The sequence below is a fragment of the Falco peregrinus genome, chromosome W, assembly GCF_023634155.1.
Source record: "Falco peregrinus isolate bFalPer1 chromosome W, bFalPer1.pri, whole genome shotgun sequence".
In the NCBI taxonomy this organism is placed as follows: Eukaryota; Metazoa; Chordata; class Aves; order Falconiformes; family Falconidae; genus Falco; species Falco peregrinus.
This window is the reverse complement of record NC_073743.1, coordinates 1-7,079: the sequence shown is the minus strand read 5'-3', so window position 1 is coordinate 7,079 and position 7,079 is coordinate 1. Positions and strand designations below refer to the sequence as shown.

Sequence of the window (7,079 nt, the reverse complement as noted above, 5' to 3'; positions counted from 1 at the left end):
ATCTGGTGGGCTCACTGTGGAGGCCTGACTCATTCACTGTACTACGTAACTGACTTAATATTTTCCAATCAAAGCCTCCCAGGTTCCCTGTCTTTGGTTAGCGGCATTCATCTGATACGTTACAGGGAAAGCTTGTGGGGGGTTGACTTGCTCAGCAATATCAAATATTCCCTGAGCAGCCGCTTCTTGTGCTATTTTTTGCCAATTAATGCGCGTAGAACACAACAGTTTGTTTACTGTATTTTTTGTGGGTTTTTTTTGTTTGTTTGTTTGGGGTTTTTTTAGCATTTTGTAATGACTGCCCACTGCTATTTTCTTCCTCAGCAGCACTTTCGTCAGATGTGTCCCCGCCCTCTGGCCCCCCCGAGGCTACTGCGCCGGGGGGGGGGGGGGGGGGGGGGGGGGGGGGGGGAGGCTACTTCGCTGGAGGGGAGGGGGGGCGGAGGACAGGAAGGTTCTATAGGTGGTACAGTGGGCTCTATAGGTGGTACAGAGAGCACTGTTTGTGATAAAGGGGGTATTGGAATGTAATTTTCACATGGCATAATTTTTCCTGCATTAGGATCTGTGCTTGCAAGTCGGCTTGTTACTGCTGCAGCAAGGCGCTTTTCTGCTTGATATCTTTTTATACAATTAGTTACTTCATGCCATGATTTCATCAATTTTTTTGCTGCCTTATCATCATCTATTACTAAATCCCATAAACTATCCCCATAATTACGCCATTCTTCTACTTCAAACATATGCTCAGGATCTGCAAAATATCCTTTTGCTTCACCTCATACAATTAACCCGGCCAGATCTTTTAAAGGGCCCTACTCCCCCGCTTTTCTAAAAAGCATTGTAAAAAGTGCTAGCGCTACCTCTTTTTCCATTGTGCACTTGTTAAAGTCCTCTTTGTTGCAGCCTTGTTCCCTTGGGGTAGCAGCTCACGGACGGTGAACCCCTTCTTTAATTATCCTGGGCTCAAGCACGGATCGGGTACGATGCCAGCATCAGCCCAATCTTCTGCTCTCTGGTCGCTGCTACCAGTGCTTCTCCGTCCTCGCTGTCCGGTGAAGAACAAGGTTAGGGGTCCCTGTTCGGGCGCCACTTGCGACGAGCGAGGGGAAGCACGCGGGCCGACTCAATATGAGTGATAAAGCAAGCTTCGATTTATTACGGCGCGATTATGTCTTATATACAGTTCCAGTTAATTATGCCTACTTAGTCATCTGCTGATTGGCTAAGCTCTAAAGGGTTACATTTTCATACGTCCTCCTACTTGTGGTTTCTGCGGATAGCTAGCTACATATTTTTTTTCCTCTCTTGTCTACGCGAATTCCTCAGTGTTATTTACAACATTAGGCACAAGGTCAGTGTTTTATCTCAGCTTCCTTATCAGCATGCCTCAGCATAGCTGCAAGGCCTGCTTCAGCTAACTTACGCTAACCTTTGTTTCACAAAGATCTTTAAGGGGAGTCATGGCCATGATCACACAGCCATTCTGCAACATACAATCTATAATCAAAACTTTGTTTCTGTTACTGAATGTCTTTCTAATGAATCATGCTAATATATGCTTGTTTGAAGAAACAGGTTTATCAATGTAATTGCAGTCAATCGCATGATCATGAGAGAAGTACCAACCATTCCATCAAAATATGCTGAAACAACTGCTATGTAAATAATGTGAAAGTATTGAAATAATGATTTTCAACACTTTCAAAGGGGGGGAATGTTACAGATTTGCTAAAATCATTTAAATAGAAATATAGAGGAATAAGAAATATATTGTAATGAAGCTAGTAGTTGCACAACACCTGTGAGGAGTGTGCCTCGCCTGGGGGAGCCGCAGGGGCCCTGGGCTGTGGAGGCCTCTCTGCCTCTGATGGCAGGGGAGCGCACCATGCTCATCTGCAGGAGGTGCTGCATACGGAAAGCAGGGGTAGATGCCATTGCTTTTTAAGCTGTCACAGTTAGGTTTTCATAATCAAGTGCTGTGCCCTCATTTCCTAAGCGATACAGTTTTATATTGTGATTGGTACATCAAAACATCCAAGGTCTATAGGATAGTACAATGCCAAATTCATAATATTGCAACTGAAGGTGAGATATCAAAGATAATTCAAAGGAGTTTGAGATTCATTGCCGTACAAACCCATTACCTTCTACTTTTCCCTTTGCCTGTCCCATGCCCTTCAAAAAAAAACCTTTAACAGTGTGGTACACAGAACTGATCCCTTACTCCTGTATCCATTTGCACTCAAGGCCCTCTGAAGTGGCCCCCAGGCTTGTTTCCACCACACAGCCAGCCACAACTGGTACCACGCACGCTGCTGTGAAAGCATCTTCTATTTACAGATCCTTGCTAGAAATGAGCCAATTATTCTACGCTGAAAATCTCCATCCTCACCCCGATGTGTAAAATGTGCTGACCATTGTCATTTCTGTGCCAGGTACGAGTGATAGTGCTCTTTGTGGTTTGAAGGCAACGACTGGAGCACAGGCTATGTTGTGTGCAGAGCTTTTTGCCAGGTAGAAACTTTTTTTCAGCATTCCCTGTTGTTGAAGAACCTGAGGCTCTGCCAGGTTTGAGGTACTTTGCCTTGTGTGAATGTACAGCAGACTTTCTTTTACAACTGCTTTAAGCCACACAAGGAGGCAGTGGCAATGCAGTTATTCCCTTGCTGTTTCTCTCTATGCTCCTTTCTCTGTCTGCCAGTTACCCTTTTTGCCCTCCTCCCTGCTCATTACCTGGGAGACCTGATCTTCAGCTGCTGCCCCACTTTGAATGACTATTTTGGCATCTGCCAGGTAAAACACGTCCCAGTTTTGCCTCAAAAGCAGGATTCCTGCTGCACAGAACTGCTACTCCTTTTTACTGCGTATGCCTAATTGGTTTTGAAGCAATCTGCCCACCTGCCATAAGCCATGCATTGAAAGTTCAGCCTTTCTGAAAGGACAGGAAGGTGGGGGAAATCACTTTTGCACTCGTTTTTAAAGCTGTTGCTTGTAATCTTTAGTACTGGCTTTTATTTTAATAAGAACTAGTGTTTTAATAGTCAATACATATCAAAAAGGAAGCGATATGCCAGCTGTGCTTTAAATAATTTTCAGTTGCTCCAATCCAACACATCAGCAATGGAAACATTACCACTTTTTTATTTTTTGCAAAAATTTTACAAAAATGCCTGCATACCTTCCATGTTTTACCTGTTCCATGTATATACCATCCAGATTCCATGAAAGACAGATATATGAAAATAACCGATCCAGACTGTACCCTCATCACCTCTGAACTACACAAAATTATAAAGAAATACTTTATAATAGATCTACCTACTTTCAAATTTAAAGACTAGCATGATCCCATCCCGCCTCAGGCCAACGTTACCATGGCTCTTTAGGTTTGCTACATAAACCAAAATACAGCTTCATAGCAAAGAGATGATACTCGCAAGTGCCACATGGATGAGAAAAAAAAAAAAGTATTTCATGTAAGAACAGTAAATCTGGTATCTGGAACAGAATGAAGCAGAGTTTTGGGATATTCCCACTGTACACCATATAGAGTGAGTTACGAAAGAGAGTGCTTAACTTAGAAATTCAGAATTTATTTACAAATTTTCACTAAAAAAGGAACATAAAACTCTCCTCCTGAATATACTCTACTCTGCAAAACGCTGCAATTGAAGATCATTAAATTAATTTACACATTTTACAGATTTATCTTTGTATACAACAGCATATGCTTTAGTCATCAAGACATTGAAAGAAGAGATGACAAACTAAGCTGTTTGAAAATAATGAAGCTGCCAGGTTTCCTTTGGCCTTCCCTCTTTAACAATAAGCTAAAACACTTCAGCAGAGGAACAGATGTAAGAATTAACTTTTCTAAAAAGGTTCATGAGGATCAGCCTTATTCAGTTCAAACCTGCTACATAGCATCGGACCTAACTCAACAGTCATAACTGAGACAAGCTCTGTACCAAAGCAATATTCTCTGTGACAGAACTGCAGGATCATACCCATAGTTTCAAAGTTGTTAACAATGCAAGATGGAGGGAAGAAGCAGCAGTAATAGAAGAAACTGCAAATTTGCTGGTTTTTTTAACAAATTGCATTTGAAAAGGGCACAGTATTCCCCTCCCACATTCCCCAAGAAGCTCAGAATACAAATGGTTCCCACTTCCAACACACTAATCACCACGCAGAAGTTTAACACACATTTTAAAAAGTATAATCCTTGACAGAACAGTAACAAATGCTAATCACCAATATCACCTGCTACTCTAAATTAACAGAGTTGCCCAACTTCAGGTACAGCTTTTTTAGATTTTGCATAGCAATTGCATCTATTTTTAACTTCACCATCATCAGGAAACATAGATTTGAAAAGGCTGTGAAACACCAAGAGAAAAATCCTGGTCTTGATCAAACCAGGAAAATTTGACTTCCAATATGAACTGAATCAGGACTTTACCCAACTAGTTTTATCTCTCTCAACATCACAACTGTGCTTCAATAATTTATAACATGCTTTCAGAGCCCAATTCATATTCTCTTAAATAGTACTGTGATAGTAATTGAAATAAGAAAAACAACAGTGCTCTTTAATTTAAAAATAAATTGGGAAGCGTACTGAAGGAAATTCATCCCCTGAGTAACGAGACATTTAAAAACCGCATCCTATCGACAATCATCGCAATATGTTACGACGTGTACTCTAACAGTCAACGCTATTACAGGCAGCAACAGAACTTCTCATAGTCCAATATATTTGCAGCACTGTTGCACTGATCCCGTTATCTTGTTTAATGAAACTGCAAGGTGAACATTAGGAAATAGGGATAAATAGAAATAGTGTCTTTATTATTTTAAGTTGAATGTCAAATTGACAGCTAAACCATGCTGGATCCCAGGAAACTCAGAGCAGTGATGGTTAGCAACTTGCTTCTTGGACGTCCAAAAGATTTTCACTACGTATCCTCAACCAAACAACAGGAGCAGAACGATTGTAACAGAGTTCACTGCTATTAGTGGCACTGCAGAGAAAGAAGAACAACTGCGAAAATCTTCTTTTCCACATCACAAAGTGACAGAACTTCACATTATCTTGGGAGACTACCTTTTTAAGGAGAAAAATCATTTTTAAAAAAACACTTAAGTTTCCTATGCAAAATCAGGATGCATGGAAGGAGCCAGGATCGAAGCCTAGGATACTAAAAATTAGTAGGAAGCAACAGCATAAGTAGTTTTCTATAGCCCATCATGTTTTAGCTTTTACCCAAACAACCCTTTCTCCAAATGAAACTAAACCATCTCAGAGGCGGTTTTCTCTACCCTTGGCCTTACTGTGGTTTAGAAGAAATGTATCAGTTTTTACTCTGTGGTGGGCAAGACCGGTAAGATTTATTACTTCCTCTTTTATCATCACCTACAAAAGGAATTATTGGTGTGCTTTACAGTGCAAAAACTATCAGTAACTTACAAATTGTCTATTTTTTTCCCCCCAACCTTTGAGGCCACGTAAACCTGGCTTACCTTTAAGAATCCCAGGAATTAACATTTCCCTCACCAGGTACTTCACAAAAAATTGAATTAGCCAAGGTGAAGCTAACTGCACACTCTTGATTGATCACCAAGCTTCCCTCCAGCTACCAGACACCAAGGAAAGACAAGACACCACAGCGGCACCACAAGCCAGAGACAGAGTCAGGGAATGTTTTACACTTTATCAAAATTAGGGCACCTTAGCTGGGACCTGTGCCCTCCTATACAGAGTCCATGCATGAAAGAAGGAGAGATTTGAAATGCCAAGCAGAAATAGCTGTTTTTACCAAAATACTGCTGTTACTTCATTTAAAGCACAGAAACAAAACTTTACAGACAGTAATATTTAAATAAAAGATTGTCACTGTACCTCTCATAAAGGTTTGTACAGATCGAATAAGGTTCATTAGCTGCGCTTTAATTCCTGGTTCCTCTCCAAATCCTCCAATCCCCTGCTGATCGCTTCCCCAGCCAACTGTGTCCACATAAAACCAGCCAGACATGTTAGACAAAAAAACCCCAAAACAAACAACCCAAACCATGCAACAAATGCTGTCAGCAATATTAATGAGCGATCTATCTTGAATCTGGTTACGTTTATACTAACACTGAAAGACAAACTACAAACCAATTAGCTTTATTTCACAATCAGATGTTAATACAATATACTAAAAACTGTTAAACCTTTTCACGAACACAACAGCAACGACAGATCCCTGTTTCTGTGAAGGAAACCCTTACTTTTTAATACACGTTAATATAGTTCCCTGCACGCCAGGGGAAACAAATGAGTTTATTTGGGCTTCAAAAAAATACCTGCCAAAATAAAACCAAACTACAATCTGCTCACAGTCCTTTGCCAGAAGATAAAATAGCAAAATAATTGTTGGGTGTGAAGTGATGCTTCAGCACTGAGAATTGAGCTACCCAGCAGAGAGCAGTCGGCACAAATGCCAAATCGGGATGATGATTTTTGGTAACTGCTGTGAAATGTGTTCATCTGATTTGTGTCAATATGGAACAATGCTAGGGCCACATGATGAAATGTAACCTTCTGTCTTACATACCCTTGTATAACCACATGCCTAAGAAAAAACAGAGTGATCAATGTATATAGTTCCTGTATCTTGCAAAGGACATCTGGTTACACACCCTGATATGCAGGCTGAGCTGCTAACTGCACAGTGTTAAGTAAGAGAAGCTTACAGGGCGCATGCATAAAATCTAGGGTCATCCTAAGGGTGAGCTGAGGAAGACTGCTGACTTCATCCATTGACCACCAGATAGGAGTCAAGAAGACCCTCAGAGATGGAAAGAGCATGCACCACGGAGTACACGCCTATTCCAAGGATCCATTTACATAAACCAACCCTTTCTTAGAAATAGCTATGAGTATGTATTAGTTTAGGAAATATAAACCGAAAGTAAGTTTTGTACAGTGTGCGTCTTGGTGGAGCAGAGACTCCCGGTGCACCCAGCACTGTTTGCTTGCCTCTATTCGTTTAATAAATTGCAAACTTTGATTGCAATCCTATTTGGGACTT

The 7,079-nt window shown here is 40.9% G+C and overlaps 1 long non-coding RNA gene across 1 annotated transcript; it reads right to left on the bottom strand.

Annotated features, from left to right (window-relative positions):
• Nucleotides 1-3,126: 3,126 nt before the first annotated feature.
• LOC129783138 (uncharacterized) lies at nt 3,127-7,040 on the bottom strand. Its single transcript, XR_008745129.1, has 2 exons — nt 5,906-7,040; nt 3,127-5,027 (listed from the first exon to the last, which is right to left on the bottom strand). It is a non-coding gene; the product is annotated as an uncharacterized LOC129783138 (long non-coding RNA).
• Between the last annotated feature and the right edge of the window lie 39 nt (nt 7,041-7,079).